The sequence below is a fragment of the Odontesthes bonariensis genome, chromosome 15 (genome assembly GCF_027942865.1).
Source record: "Odontesthes bonariensis isolate fOdoBon6 chromosome 15, fOdoBon6.hap1, whole genome shotgun sequence".
Taxonomy (NCBI): Eukaryota; Metazoa; Chordata; class Actinopteri; order Atheriniformes; family Atherinopsidae; genus Odontesthes; species Odontesthes bonariensis.
Genome location: NC_134520.1, coordinates 12,488,441 through 12,505,134, shown reverse-complemented (window position 1 = coordinate 12,505,134; position 16,694 = coordinate 12,488,441). Strand labels below are relative to the sequence as shown.

At 44.0% G+C, this 16,694-nt stretch overlaps 1 pseudogene; it reads left to right on the top strand.

The window, feature by feature from the left end:
• Positions 1-14,645: 14,645 nt before the first annotated feature.
• Positions 14,646-16,454, top strand: LOC142399766 (solute carrier family 25 member 36-A pseudogene; annotated as a pseudogene).
• The last annotated feature ends 240 nt before the right edge of the window (positions 16,455-16,694 follow it).

Genomic DNA, 16,694 nt, shown 5'->3' with positions numbered 1-16,694 from the left:
TTTCCATTCAATTTAAATACAAAAGTAGAATCCTGATTTGATTATTTATGGAAAAGTAGGAAAGTATGGTATTTACTGGTTTTATGAAATAGTTAGAATATACCTTTATGTTTTTTTTCTGATAATATTTCCAACCTAATGTGTACATGTTTAATTGAGATCTGCGTGCGATGGAACTTTTGAACATGCAGTCCGAATCTTCTCGGACAGATTAATGGGTAACACCGGAAATTGCGTCAATGGCGCGAACCATAGAAATAGAGAGTAGAATCAGGAGTCTTCAACACAAATCAGCTTTACAAACTTAGCCAAGCAAGTACACGGGGGACAAAATGGTCTACTGACACTATCAAAAAAGGTCTACCATTAAAGTTCGCATGTGAAGCTACACATGCACTTGTCTTCATGCTTGCCGGAGTGACTACACGATGGAAACAAACAGTTGGATATCACTTCACCAGCAATTCAGTGGATGGCACAAAACTAAAGCCTCTTGTACTTGAGATACTGAAGAAGGCCAAAGACATTGGGCTACATGTGACAGCAATAACATCAGACATGGGTGCTTCAAATCGTGCACTTTGGCTATGTTTTGGCATTGTTTGCTCTAAATTCAGTAGGACTGTAAACAAAGGGCAGATTTCTGCATTTCATTGCTGATGTTCCCCACATCATCAAAAATATGAAAGCGGCACTTGTCAATGGAAATGCCATAATTTTAGGGAAGGAGGTTGTTGAAAAGTTTAATTTAACATCAAACACAGTCACTGTCAAGCATGTCAAAATGCTCCACGATTTTCAGCAAGATAAAGACCTGAAGCTTACCCAAAAACTGAAGGAACACACAAATAGAAATTGCCAACACAAATGGCTGCTAGGTAGCTCCCTAACAGTTCCTGATTATAAAATAGTCATGCCAATTCTTAAACTGTCATGTGTTTGGGGCGGAACAAAAAATTAAACTTTGATCACTTTTATTTATCCCAAATGGAATTATTTTGTTGCAGCATTTCTCTTTTTGCAAACAATCATCATAAACTTTCATAGTGAAGAGTTAGAGTTATTGGTGTTGGCAGGAAGGACCTCCAGGATCCTCTCTGCAAAGCTCAGTAGTTAATTGCCTTCTCTTGATTTGTGGGTTAAGGTTAAGGCTGATACTGTTGCTAGGCAACTTTCAAGGGACCCTTGACCCCGCCCCGTTTCTAGTAACTCCACCCCCAAAGCCAGGCAGCTGTCTGTCATTTGTGACTTCAAAGATGACATCATTGTCCTTTATGACATCATAATGACATCACCATTCCAGAGTATATGCCTCTGGCAGTACACAGATAGAAGTTCTAATCTGATATCAAAGCACAGAATACATTTAAAGCAAAAACACAATTTGTTACTGTCTCAGACACACAGATTTGTTTTTAACAATGGAGAAAGTAATGAAACCCAAACTGACACGCTGGCAGACAGTGAAAAATGTGGATGAATATTTAGGCAAGCTTACTGCGGACGCATTAGAAATTAAAAAACAGCAAAACACATATGATGCTGCAATTCAATGTGGAAGAAAATTTACCCACGCCCTCCACGTGGCAACAGTCCAACAGCCCAATAAAGACTTGGCTGAGATGAAAAGAGAGAGAGAAAGACTTCACAGAGAGTTCGACATAAAAGCCAAAGACGAAATGCTTGTAAATCTGGCTAAAACCGAACAACAGCAGCTGGAGAAGGTTCGGCTGCAAAGAGTTAAAAAATGTGCTAACGTTCAAGAACAGTTTGAACAAATCAGACAAAGGAAGGAAATGGCTGACAAGAAGAAGCAAGAGGAGAAGAGAGAAGATGAGAGACGAAAGTTTCTTTACCAAGAATATCTAGAAGAAAATAAGAAGCAAGACATCACTAAGGCTAATGAAAAGAAAAGGGAATTAATGCGGCTACATCAGGACATTTCAGATCATCAGCTCACAAAAGAAATGGAGTTGAGAAAACAAAAGGCTGAGGATGAACGCAGAGAACGTGTTGTTAGGGAAATAGAAGAACAGGCCAAGAAAAGGCCAAAAGGGTCGCATGAAATTATCAAAAAGCGACAGGTTCGTACAGAAATAGCGTCACGCAAATTAGAGGCCATTAAGAAAGAACAAGCTGCCATCGAAGATGTCAGAAAACAGAAACTCGAGCTCGAGATCAGATCTTACGATGCTAAAAAGGAGAAGCAGCAGAAAGAGAGGGTGACAAAACGAGCTGCAGACCTCAAAGAAATTATAAGTTATAGAGAAGTTCAGGTAAAAATGAAAGAGGAGAAGAAGGCTGAAGACAAAAGGAGAGAGAGCGAATGGGTTGAGGCCCAACTGATTGACGACTCTAAAGAAGAGGAGACTGCTCAGAGAAAACGGAAAACCAACATTGAATACATGAAATACAATGAGGAGTTGGAAGCACAAAAACGTGCCTCAGCTGACCAGATTAGGGAGAATGAAAAATACTCTGCTTTGAAGGCCGCAAGAGAGGCTGATGAAATGCAACAACAACAGCAAAAGGTTCAAAACGATATTCTGTTAGCTACAGGCCTCAAGAAGGAGGAAATAAAACTGCTTTTAGGAAAAAGTACAGGAGGACCTGGTTTTCTTATAGATAAGATGGATGACGGTTACAACTGTTCCATAACTAATGAACCTTTGCCCAGAATGTCAACAAACAAGACTAAGTTCATAAAACATTGCCAGGAGCGTAGCAGCCTGCTTCCAAGGAGGAACAAGGAAAGTGTAGAACTGCCTCCCATTACACCCAGACCCTGCCAGGAGCGTAGCAGCCTGCTTCCAAGGAGGAACAAGGAGAGGGTCGAACTGCCTGCCATTACACCCAGACCCTGCCAGGAGCGTAGCAGCCTGCTTCCAAGGAGGAACAAGGAGAGTGTCGAACTGCCTCCCATTACACCCAGACCCTGCCAGGAGCGTAGCAGCCTGCTTCCAAGGAGGAACAAGGAGAGTGTCGAACTGCCTCCCATTACACCCAGACCCTGCCAGGAGCGTAGCAGCCTGCTTCCAAGGAGGATCAAGGAGAGTGTCGAACTGCCTGCCAATACACCCAGACCCTGCCAGGAGCGTAGCAGCCTGCTTCCAAGGAGGAACAAGGAGAGTGTCGAACTGCCTCCCATTACACCCAGACCCTGCCAGGAGCGTAGCAGCCTGCTTCCAAGGAGGAACAAGGAAAGTGTCGAACTGCCTGCCAATACACCCAGACCCTGCCAGGAGCGTAGCAGCCTGCTTCCAAGGAGGAACAAGGAGAGTGTCGAACTGCCTGCCAATACACCCAGACCCTGCCAGGAGCGTAGCAGCCTGCTTCCAAGGAGGAACAAGGAAAGTGTCGAACTGCCTGCCAATACACCCAGACCCTCCCAGGAGCGTAGCCGCCTGCTTCCAAGGAGGAACAAGGAGAGTGTCGAACTGCCTCCCATTACACCCAGACCCTGCCAGGAGCGTAGCAGCCTGCTTCCAAGGAGGAACAAGGAAAGTGTCGAACTGCCTCCCATTACACCCAGACCCTGCCAGGAGCGTAGCAGCCTGCTTCCAAGGAGGAACAAGGCGAGTGTCAAACTTCCTGCAATCACTCGCAGACCCTATCAGGAGCGCAACAAGCTGGCAAATGCTTTCTTTCTGGCACCTGCTTACATGTACAGACCCCAATGGAAAATCTGATGAGAAAATTTAAACAGTGAGTAACTTGGGGCGGTCGGTGGCGTAGTGGGTTAAGCAGCCGCCCCATGTACAGAGGCTACAGTCCTCACTGCAGCTGGCCCCGGTTCAACTCCCACACAGAGTTGCCCTGTGCTGCGTATCTTTCCCATCTCTCTGCCCCCTGTTTCTGTCAAACTGTCCTAACATTAAAGGCATAATCATTTGTGACTTCAAAGATGACATCACCATTCCAGAGTATATGCCTCTGGCAGTACACAGATAGAAGTTCTAATCTGATATCAAAGCACAGAATACATTTAAAGCAAAAACACAATTTGTTACTGTCTCAGACACACAGATTTGTTTTTAACAATGGAGAAAGTAATGAAACCCAAACTGACACGCTGGCAGACAGTGAAAAATGTGGATGAATATTTAGGCAAGCTTACTGCGGACGCATTAGAAATTAAAAAACAGCAAAACACATATGATGCTGCAATTCAATGTGGAAGAAAATTTACCCACGCCCTCCACGTGGCAACAGTCCAACAGCCCAATAAAGACTTGGCTGAGATGAAAAGAGAGAGAGAAAGACTTCACAGAGAGTTCGACATAAAAGCCAAAGACGAAATGCTTGTAAATCTGGCTAAAACCGAACAACAGCAGCTGGAGAAGGTTCGGCTGCAAAGAGTTAAAAAATGTGCTAACGTTCAAGAACAGTTTGAACAAATCAGACAAAGGAAGGAAATGGCTGACAAGAAGAAGCAAGAGGAGAAGAGAGAAGATGAGAGACGAAAGTTTCTTTACCAAGAATATCTAGAAGAAAATAAGAAGCAAGACATCACTAAGGCTAATGAAAAGAAAAGGGAATTAATGCGGCTACATCAGGACATTTCAGATCATCAGCTCACAAAAGAAATGGAGTTGAGAAAACAAAAGGCTGAGGATGAACGCAGAGAACGTGTTGTTAGGGAAATAGAAGAACAGGCCAAGAAAAGGCCAAAAGGGTCGCATGAAATTATCAAAAAGCGACAGGTTCGTACAGAAATAGCGTCACGCAAATTAGAGGCCATTAAGAAAGAACAAGCTGCCATCGAAGATGTCAGAAAACAGAAACTCGAGCTCGAGATCAGATCTTACGATGCTAAAAAGGAGAAGCAGCAGAAAGAGAGGGTGACAAAACGAGCTGCAGACCTCAAAGAAATTATAAGTTATAGAGAAGTTCAGGTAAAAATGAAAGAGGAGAAGAAGGCTGAAGACAAAAGGAGAGAGAGCGAATGGGTTGAGGCCCAACTGATTGACGACTCTAAAGAAGAGGAGACTGCTCAGAGAAAACGGAAAACCAACATTGAATACATGAAATACAATGAGGAGTTGGAAGCACAAAAACGTGCCTCAGCTGACCAGATTAGGGAGAATGAAAAATACTCTGCTTTGAAGGCCGCAAGAGAGGCTGATGACATGCAACAACAACAGCAAAAGGTTCAAAACGATATTCTGTTAGCTACAGGCCTCAAGAAGGAGGAAATAAAACTGCTTTTAGGAAAAAGTACAGGAGGACCTGGTTTTCTTATAGATAAGATGGATGACGGTTACAACTGTTCCATAACTAATGAACCTTTGCCCAGAATGTCAACAAACAAGACTAAGTTCATAAAACATTGCCAGGAGCGTAGCAGCCTGCTTCCAAGGAGGAACAAGGAAAGTGTAGAACTGCCTCCCATTACACCCAGACCCTGCCAGGAGCGTAGCAGCCTGCTTCCAAGGAGGAACAAGGAGAGGGTCGAACTGCCTGCCATTACACCCAGACCCTGCCAGGAGCGTAGCAGCCTGCTTCCAAGGAGGAACAAGGAGAGTGTCGAACTGCCTCCCATTACACCCAGACCCTGCCAGGAGCGTAGCAGCCTGCTTCCAAGGAGGAACAAGGAGAGTGTCGAACTGCCTCCCATTACACCCAGACCCTGCCAGGAGCGTAGCAGCCTGCTTCCAAGGAGGAACAAGGAGAGTGTCGAACTGCCTGCCAATACACCCAGACCCTGCCAGGAGCGTAGCAGCCTGCTTCCAAGGAGGAACAAGGAGAGTGTCGAACTGCCTCCCATTACACCCAGACCCTGCCAGGAGCGTAGCAGCCTGCTTCCAAGGAGGAACAAGGAAAGTGTCGAACTGCCTGCCAATACACCCAGACCCTGCCAGGAGCGTAGCAGCCTGCTTCCAAGGAGGAACAAGGAGAGTGTCGAACTGCCTGCCAATACACCCAGACCCTGCCAGGAGCGTAGCAGCCTGCTTCCAAGGAGGAACAAGGAAAGTGTCGAACTGCCTGCCAATACACCCAGACCCTCCCAGGAGCGTAGCCGCCTGCTTCCAAGGAGGAACAAGGAGAGTGTCGAACTGCCTCCCATTACACCCAGACCCTGCCAGGAGCGTAGCAGCCTGCTTCCAAGGAGGAACAAGGAAAGTGTCGAACTGCCTCCCATTACACCCAGACCCTGCCAGGAGCGTAGCAGCCTGCTTCCAAGGAGGAACAAGGCGAGTGTCAAACTTCCTGCAATCACTCGCAGACCCTATCAGGAGCGCAACAAGCTGGCAAATGCTTTCTTTCTGGCACCTGCTTACATGTACAGACCCCAATGGAAAATCTGATGAGAAAATTTAAACAGTGAGTAACTTGGGGCGGTCGGTGGCGTAGTGGGTTAAGCAGCCGCCCCATGTACAGAGGCTACAGTCCTCACTGCAGCTGGCCCCGGTTCAACTCCCACACAGAGTTGCCCTGTGCTGCGTATCTTTCCCATCTCTCTGCCCCCTGTTTCTGTCAAACTGTCCTAACATTAAAGGCATAATCATTTGTGACTTCAAAGATGACATCACCATTCCAGAGTATATGCCTCTGGCAGTACACAGATAGAAGTTCTAATCTGATATCAAAGCACAGAATACATTTAAAGCAAAAACACAATTTGTTACTGTCTCAGACACACAGATTTGTTTTTAACAATGGAGAAAGTAATGAAACCGAAACTGACACGCTGGCAGACAGTGAATAATGTGGATGAATATTTAGGAAAGCTTACTGCGGACGCATTAGAAATTAAAAAACAGCAAAACACATATGATGCTGCAATTCAATGTGGAAGAAAATGTATCCACGCCCTCCACGTGGCAACAGTCCAACAGGCCAATAAAGACTTGGCTGAGATGAAAAGAGAGAGAGAAAGACTTCACAGAGAGTTCGACATAAAAGCCAAAGAAGAAATGCTTCTAAATTTGGCTAAAACCGAACAGCAGCAGCTGGAGAAGGTTCGGCTGCAAAGATTTAAAAAATGTGCTAACGTTCAAGAACAGTTTGAACAAATCAGACAAAGGAAGGAAATGGCTGACAAGAAGAAGCAAGAGGAGAAGAGAGAAGATGAGAGACGAAAGTTTCTTTACCAAGAATATCTAGAAGAAAATAAGAAGCAAGACATCACTAAGGCTAATGAAAAGAAAAGGGAATTAATGCGGCTACATCAGGACATTTCAGATCATCAGCTCACAAAAGAAATGGAGTTGAGAAAACAAAAGGCTGAGGATGAACGCAGAGAACGTGTTGTTAGGGATATAGAAGAACAGGCCGAGAAAAGGCCAAAAGGGTCGCATGAAATTATCAGACAGCGACAGGTTCGTACAGAAAGAGCGTCACGCAAATTAGAGGCCATTAAGAAAGAACAAGCTGCCATCGAAGATGTAAGAAAACAGAAACTCGAGCTCGAGATCAGATTTTACGATGCTAAAAAGGAGAAGCAGCAGAAAGAGAGGGTGACAAAACGAGCTGCAGACCTCAAAGAAATTATAAGTTATAGAGAAGTTCAGGCAAAAATAAAAGAGGAGAAGAAGGCTGAAGACAAAAGGAGAGAGAGCGAATGGGTTGAGGCCCAACTGATTGACGACTCCCAAGAAGAGGAGACTGCTCAGAGAAAACGGAGAACCAACATTGAATACATGAAATACAATGAGGAGTTGGAAGCACAAAAACGTGCCTCAGCTGACCAGATTAGGGAGAATGAAAAATACTCTGCTTTGAAGGCCGCAAGAGAGGCTGATGACATGCAACAACAACAGCAAAAGGTTCAAAACGATATTCTGTTAGCTACAGGCCTCAAGAAGGAGGAAATAAAACTGCTTTTAGGAAAAAGTACAGGAGGACCTGGTTTTCTTATAGATAAGATGGATGACGGTTACAACTGTTCCATAACTAATGAACCTTTGCCCAGAATGTCAACAAACAAGACTAAGTTCATAAAAACATTGCCAGGAGCGTAGCAGCCTGCTTCCAAGGAGGAACAAGGAGAGTGTCGAACTGCCTCCCATTACACCCAGACCCTGCCAGGAGCGTAGCAGCCTGCTTCCAAGGAGGAACAAGGAAAGTGTCGAACTGCCTGCCATTACACCCAGACCCTGCCAGGAGCGTAGCAGCCTGCTTCCAAGGAGGAACAAGGAAAGTGTCGAACTGCCTGCCATTACACCCAGACCCTGCCAGGAGCGTAGCAGCCTGCTTCCAAGGAGGAACAAGGAGAGTGTCGAACTGCCTCCCATTACACCCAGACCCTGCCAGGAGCGTAGCAGCCTGCTTCCAAGGAGGAACAAGGAAAGTGTCGAACTGCCTGCCAATACACCCAGACCCTGCCAGGAGCGTAGCAGCCTGCTTCCAAGGCGGAACAAGGAGAGTGTCGAACTGCCTGCCAATACACCCAGACCCTGCCAGGAGCGTAGCAGCCTGCTTCCAAGGAGGAACAAGGAGAGTGTCGAACTGCCTTCCAATACACCCAGACCCTGCCAGGAGCGTAGCAGCCTACTTCCAAGGAGGAACAAGGAGAGTGTCGAACTGCCTGCCATTACACCCAGACCCTGCCAGGAGCGTAGCCGCCTTGATTTGATTTGATTTGATTCATTTATTTAAACTCGAAAAATCATTGAGGGCCTGACCCTCATTTACAATGATGTCGAGTAAAAAACAAACATATAAAATGTAACAATATAAAAAATATAAAATAAACATATATAAGACATATATAAAGCAACGTATACACAACTTATATCATATAAAAAAAGTATTAAATAAACAAAGTATGAATTAAAACAAGTACATGAATGTGTAAAAAACCTCTGAGCATTTCTTTAAAGTGGTCTTGAGACATAAAAGTATCAAGACCCACCCTTTGTTGCATAGTGTTTCATGCTGAAGGTCCACAGATACTAAAAGCAGCTTTGCCCAGCTCAGTGCGGGCATACGGTACCTCCAGCAAATTGCTGTTACGGGTTTGGTATGGATTTGCATACTTAACTAAAAGAGAGGATATATAGAGTGGAAGCTTGTCAGTAAGGGCCTTATAGATAAACATAAATAAATGCATGTCCCTTCTTTGAGAAAGTGGAGCCCACCCAACTTTGTCATACAACAAACAATGATGAGTAATGTAGGGATCTCCAGTAATGAACCGAAGAGCTGAATGATAAACAGTATCGAGTGCCTTAAGATTAGAGAGTGGTGCATGCCTATAGATCACATCCCCATAATCAATGCAAGACAAAATTGTAGCTTCGATTATTTTTTTTCTACAGAAAACTGGAAAGCAAGATTTGTTTCTGTGTAAATAACATAGCTTTTGTCTAAGCTTAGTCACAAGACAGTCAATGTGCTTCTTAAATGTGAATTTGTCATCCAGCCAGATCCCTAGGTACTTATAATGTGAAACTCTTTCAATAACAGACCCATGTAGAGTGGAGATATTCAGATCATTTCTGTTACAATCCTTAGATCGAGTGAAAACAATGCACTTAGTCTTACTTGCATTGAGCAGAAGCTTAAGACCAATTAAGGCATTTTGCAGGATATTAAAAGACTGCTGTAATTGTTCCAGGGCCAGGTGAACAGAATCTGCAACACAATACAGAATTGTATCATCTGCATAAAGATGCACAGAGCATTTGGAGAAAAGAGGGACTATGCTATTTATGTAGATGGTGAAGAGTACCGGGCCTAAAACTGAGCCTTGCGGGACCCTCTTAGTTATTAAAAGGGGGTCAGATTGTGTGTTACTCAGTTTCACAGTATGATGTCTGTGGGATAGGTAGCTCTGAAACCATCTACAAGCACTTGCACTAAAACCAATACCAGAGCAAAATTTGCAGGAGCAGAGAATGGTCCACGGTGTCAAATGCTTTTGACAAGTCCACGAACATGGCAGCACAATGTTTTTTCTTGTCAAGAAGTGACAATATCATCCATTACTTTAGTAACAGCAGAGACTGTACTATGCTTAGGCCTAAAGCCTGATTGGAGAGGGCTTAGGATATTAAAAGCATTTAAAAATTCTTTTAGCTAATCATTCACCAGCTTCTCTAATATTTTTGAGAGACATGATAGCTTAGAAATTGGTCGATAGTTATCAGGGTCAGTCTTGTCACCCCCTTTGTGCAGAGGGGTGATGTGAGCAAATTTCCATAGTGAAGGGACAACCCCAGTGGACATGGAAAAGTTAAAAATGTGCAATAATTGCTCTGCTATTATGTGTGCCGCAGTGCGCAAAAAAAAAGGATCTAGGTGGTCTTCTCCAGTTGCTTTGCGACTATCAATTGCTAGTAAAGCAGATAGCACTCTATATTTTGAAACAGGCTGAATCTTGAATTGCTGATCATTGTCTCCGGTGATATGTACATCATTTGCAGAGACATTTCCAGCCTGAGATGTACAGGAATGACTATTGCTATTATCGAAAATTTGACTGGCTAAAGAGAAGTGTTTGTTTAGAGCACAGCAAATGTCAGATTTGTCCTGTAATAGGCAATTATCAAATTTAATGGAAGAAGGCATGGGCGTAACAGATTTACTGTTTTTATAATTAACAGCCTTCCAGAATTTTGCTGGATTAGAATAAGAGCTAGAGACAAGATTAAAATAATAGTCAGATTTAGCTTTTCTCACAGATAAAGTGCATCTGTTCCTGATTTTTCTGAAACATGCCCAGTCAGAGGCATCCTTGGTCCTCCTAGCTAATGATCAAGCTTTATTTCTTGACTGGAAGAGAGAGGAGAGTTCAGTGGTAAACCATGGATTTATTCTATATTTTACTCTGATCTTTTTAATGGTGCATGCTTATCAACAATGTAAGAAAATGAGTTTGAGAAAAACTGCAGAGCTAAGTCAACATCAGGAACCGCTGCTGTAAGATGAATGTCACTTTCATAGAGATCATTTAAAAAAGCTTGTTCATTAAAATGTTTCATGTTTCTTTTAACCACAATGCGAGGCGGTGCTTTTTTTAGGTTTGTATGCCTAATGCAGGCAATAGGACAGTGGTCACTGATCCCTAAATCAAAAACACCACTTGCACTAATTTTGTTAATTTTATTAGTAAAAAGTAGATCAATAAGAGATGATTTACAAGGGTTTTTTGAGTTTGGCCTTGTAGGTTCATCAATAAGTTGATCCAGAAATAGGCCAGAGAAAACTTCTCTAAGCTGGTTGGAGGCATTCTTTTGCCAATCAATATTAAAATCTCCTAACACAAGAACTTCTGAGTTAGTGAATCTAGATATCAATTCTGCCAGTTGATCTATGGATTCAGAATCAGCTGACGGAGGTCTATAGACCCCTATTACTACAAAGAAGTTGTTGTTGGAGCCATAATATACCTTGAGTGCAATCAATTCAAAAGACTTAGGTTCACTCAAGGAATAAAGAACTGTGACAGAAAAATGTGACTTCACATAAATAGCCACCCCCCCGCCCCTGCCAGCTCTATCGATTCTAAATAAATTATAGTCTAAAAGATTGACTTCAGAGTCATCAACTTCACTCTTCAACCATGTTTCTGATAATACCAGGATATCAGTGTTTGTTTGGTCGATTAAAATATTTAGGTGATCCATTTTATGTCTTTGCAATATACTTCTGATATTGAGGTGGATCAACCCAATTCCTTTTCTATCCTTAAAAACACATGGATTGCCCAGGCGAGCCACAGCAGAGGCAGAATCCATTGGAACTGTATTTATGACAGGACTGGGGCCAATATTGAGAGGAGTAGGAGATAGGTATTCAAAAGTGGAGTAGGTACCAAACGAAATATTAGAAGGGGGACAAGGATCAGCAGGGCCCGTGCTATTAAAACTGGATAGATTAACTGACTGACTTGGGTCATGCTGAGCTGTTAGTCAGACAGAGTTAAATGCAATATAGTTGATGAAATTAGATGTCAGCATCTTGATCCCTTTTGAGTTAAGATGCAGGCTATCAGATTTGTACAGGTTATGTCTTGTCCAAAACGTATCAAAGTTGCTGATAAAACCATAGCCTGTTGCTATACAGAAGGATTTCAACCATTCATGGAGGCTAAAAAGGCGGCTAAAACGCTCAGGTTTGTTAGATGCGGTGGGAACGGGACCAGAAAAGAGGCAGTGTTTACCCAGGCTCTCAATAGTTACTGCGAGAGATTCAATCTCGTACTGGAGTTTGATTGACTGTCGGGACATTACGTCACTTGTCCCACAATGCAGTACGATGGTATGTGCAGAGGGGTGAAGATCTATCAAAGTTGGTGTGAGTTCAATAAAGTCCGCAACTTTGCCACCAGAGAGGCAGTAGGTTAAGGCACCAGGGAGGTCCACGAATCTTACAATGGAATCCCCTAAAACCAGAATGTCGGGGTTGTTGTCGCAAGAGAGGCTGATAACATCAGGGGCGGAGCTACAGGAGTGGCTACGGGGGCATTTGACCCCCTTCAAATCTGATTGGCTACCCCAAGTGCCCCCCCAGATGATTGACAGTCTTTACGGTAGCAGTTCAGCTGCTGTGATAAAACCTGACGGCGCGCTTCCATTTTAACCACAGCAGCTTTTGCAGTCTTTACGGTAGCAGTTCAGCTGCTGTGGAAACGCACAGACCAATCCCACGTGATACTACGCAGCCAATCAAGTCTGTGCATTACAGGCGGTAAACATTGCGAATCTACAGTGCAGACAGAACAGAGATTGAGTCAAGTCACACATGAAAAGACGATAGATAGCATACTGTTAGAGAAAACAAAGGGAGATATACAGACGACTGACGTGAAGAAAGTTGAGAAACAGGAGTGAGACGGACAAAGGGAGAGGAACGGACGACGGAGCCGGACAAAGGTAGAGAATTAAGTAACAAATGGCGCTCTCCAAAAAAAGAAAAGTGGACAGCAAAAATAGAGCATTCAATCCGGAATGGACAGACTCGTTTCTGTTCATACTTCCCACTGGGAGCATTAAAACAGTGTGTCTCATATGTTCAGAGACTGTGACACTTATAAAAAGGGCCAATGTGAAACACCATTATGAGACGAAACATAAAGGTTTTGAACAAACATACCCACTCAAATCTGAAGTGAGATCACAGAAAATAAGTGGTCTCAGAGCCCAATATGACCAGTCCAGAAAGCGTTCTGTGAAGACCTGTTAGGTGTCACTCCCCTTCAGACCAGTACAAGAGGAGAAGACCTCTACCCAGGGGCGTAGCACCAAATTTGGGGCCCCAGGAACAACCACTACCATGCATATTTGAACAAACATTGACCCTATGTTAGGCTTTTGGGACACTTGTATAGGCTAATAGTTATTATGAAAATAAATACATTTAAGACAAATATGGCTTCTATTTCACAATTATGTGGTAGCCAACAAAATGAGAGATTATTTTTTAATTATTTGACTTCAGCTGCTATCAGGGCCGTAGCCAGGATTTCGGAATAGGCGAGGTCCATGGTGCGCGCCGCGCGCCGAAATTTTTACAATATATATATATATATATATATATATATATATATATATATATATATATATTTTTTTTAAATTATATAGTTTTTAATATATAGCAGTGTTGCACATTGAGGCTGGTAGCAAAATAAACCATTATAATGTAACAAGAACCCATAGCTAAAAAGAACCTGATTATTTCCCAATACAAGCCTATACAAATGTTTGGTACAAGCAAAGGCCATTTGGCCAGGCATAGAGTAAGGCTAAGTAACCAATATAAAAAATAGAGTTAAATATAGATGGATAGATGCATATTGTAGGCTATAGCTGTTGCTAAACAACCTATAAAGATTTATGGGCTATGTTGAATTCATTACTAAATTAGATGTGAAAAATTGTCTCCAGCCTACATAAATGTGCATTGCTATAACAAGGTGCTGTCTTCTTTATTCAAGAACCATACACAACATTGATATAACAATCATATCATTCTAAAGAGCTCGAGCTGAGCTTTCCGTCAGTATATAGCAATCGCCGCTGCACTGCAGAGTGGCCGAGGAAATCGTTCGTCAAATTCGTCTAATTTTTCTATTACTAATTACTGGTATGCAGCTACTATGTTGACGATACTTTTCTCACCAACTACGGAGCGCACACACGTGTTATACACACTGTTGGAAAGGGCAGAAACAGACCTTTCAAATGGTACCACGCAGTCACACATTCACGAAAGTGATGTCAACACAAACGTCAATTGAAACGTGTATGCGAAAACCGAGATAAAAAAAATAAATAAATGTGATGGGGTGCACTAGGTCATTTCCTGAACACACTCCTGTGTTCAGGCCACTCCCTTCCCCTGATTAGGCTGAGGGCATTTAAAGCACCTGTGGCCTCCTGACTTTCTTTGTCTGCCTCTTTCTCCTCTGGCTGTTGCTGGTCTTGGTTTCCTCTCCCTTTTGGCCTAGTCTTACTGGTGTCTGCATCTAGGTAGGAAGAAAGATATATATGAACTGTGTGTTACAAGAAAGTGGTACTAATTTGAATTTTCCTTTTCTTTATAGTTGGAAGCACACCTTGCAGTGGCTTAGCCTGTGCACCTTTTTTATCTAGGTTGTCGGCTGCTGTTTTGCCTGGGTTTTAGCTTGCTTTTAAGATTATTTCGGACCAACTGGCGTTTTTAATTGTTTAATATTGTGTTTTTCTCTTTTCTTTTAGTGCCACTACCCTGCTTGGTGAGCTCGCAACTCTGCGGTGTTTTTGTCGAAGACACTGGGTCTCTAGGTACACGGGGAAGCAGAGCAAGCTGGGATACACAGAAGGGGGTTTGGCGGCCCACTGCAGTCTGACTCACCGGAGACTCGCCCCATCGCTGGTTAGCGGTCGACGTCGATTGCCTGTCTACGTGCTCATCCTCGAGGAGGCAAAGGGCAACGGGAAGGAACGGAACCGAGTCCGTTTTTCACTTTCTGCCGCAGCCAGAGGCGCGCTGCTTGGCATAGCATGCTAAAGAATGAGCCAAAGGGACACACTCGTTCATTTGTTCGCCGGAGGATGTGGTGGTACGGTGGGCGCCATCTTAACTTGTCCTCTTGAAGTGGTGAAGACCAGACTGCAGTCCTCTTCCATCACGCTGTACATCTCTGAAGTCCAGCTCAGCACCGTTAACGGCGCCAGCGTCGCCCGTGTTTCTCCGCCGGGGCCTCTGCACTGTCTTAAGTTGATTATAGAGAAAGAGGGACCTCGCTCACTATTCAGAGGACTGGGTCCCAACCTTGTCGGTGTAGCACCTTCCAGGGCGATCTACTTTGCTGCCTATTCAACAGCCAAGGAGAAGCTGAATGGAGTGCTGGAGCCAGACTCGACCCAGGTGCACATGGTGTCTGCTGGGATGGCAGGGTTCACCGCCATCACAGCCACCAATCCCATCTGGCTGATCAAGACCCGTCTGCAGCTGGACTCCAGAAATCGGGGCGAGCGGCGTATGAACGCATTTGAGTGTGTGCGGCGGGTGTATCAGATGGACGGCCTGCGGGGTTTCTACAGAGGAATGTCGGCCTCGTACGCCGGCATCTCTGAGACTGTTATCCACTTTGTCATCTACGAAAGTATCAAACGGAAACTGCAGGAGCACAAAGCCCACGCCAGCATGGACGAAGAGGAGGAGTCTGCCAAAGATGCCTCGGACTTTGTGGGCATGATGCTGGCAGCAGCAACCTCAAAGACTTGTGCCACCTCCATCGCCTATCCTCACGAAGTGATTCGCACACGACTACGAGAGGAGGGAAGCAAGTACCGCTCCTTCTTTCAAACTCTGCTGACTGTACCCAAAGAGGAGGGATACCGGGCGCTGTACCGCGGCCTAACCACCCATCTCGTCAGACAGATTCCTAACACTGCTATTATGATGTGCACCTATGAGGTGGTGGTCTACCTGCTTGGTTGTTAGCCAAACCCAAGCGTCTCCCTTCTGTTTAAAGAGGGAGACCGCCAGTAAAGAACTGTGAAGGATGCCCGTTGGCTCAAAGTGGTGGGCGTGAAATGTCAAAATGAAGACCAAAGGAGACCCGAAGATACTCTAGTGGACCAGAAAGAGACGAAGAAAAAGCCGGGGAGAGGAATTTATTGGGTACCGTATCAGCATCATCTCCTCCAGCTCTGCTTCTGCAGCAGGTGGAGGGTGTCACAGCTCAAAGGAGGAGCAGTTTGGTTCAGAGGAGAGCGGAGGCACTGACAGGGCTCACAAAAGCATTATGGCCCCCGCTAAAGCCCTGATGGATAGGATTTTAAGGAAGTTCAGTGGCCTTAAAAAGGGGGTTAGTTTGCATACGTGTTTGATTAAAAACTTTAAAAAAATTGTGTGGTTTAAACATTTGAGGGTTTGGTGGGGGGGGCTGCTTGACAGGAGGGATAAAAGCTTATTGTAGGTCATTTAATAATCCAAGGATCTCATTGGCGGCCTTTGTGTAGACGAGCCTGCACTTACCTCAGTGCTGTGAGACATGATTCAAAGGAGGTTCAATTAAGGTGGAATGTGGCGAGGGGAGGTGAAGGACAACGCCACCTGGGGGATTTCACCCCAGGAAATCTCTTACAACAAGCGGACAACACAAGTTCAGTACCCAAATATACAGGACAGAAACGTGGTTCCAAAATAAGATGTTTATTAATTTCAATCAAAATAATTACTAAATGAAGATCTGAAAAGAAAAGGAATTAATGGCACAAAATAACTCAACTTATGAAAATGTAACATTTATTAACAAA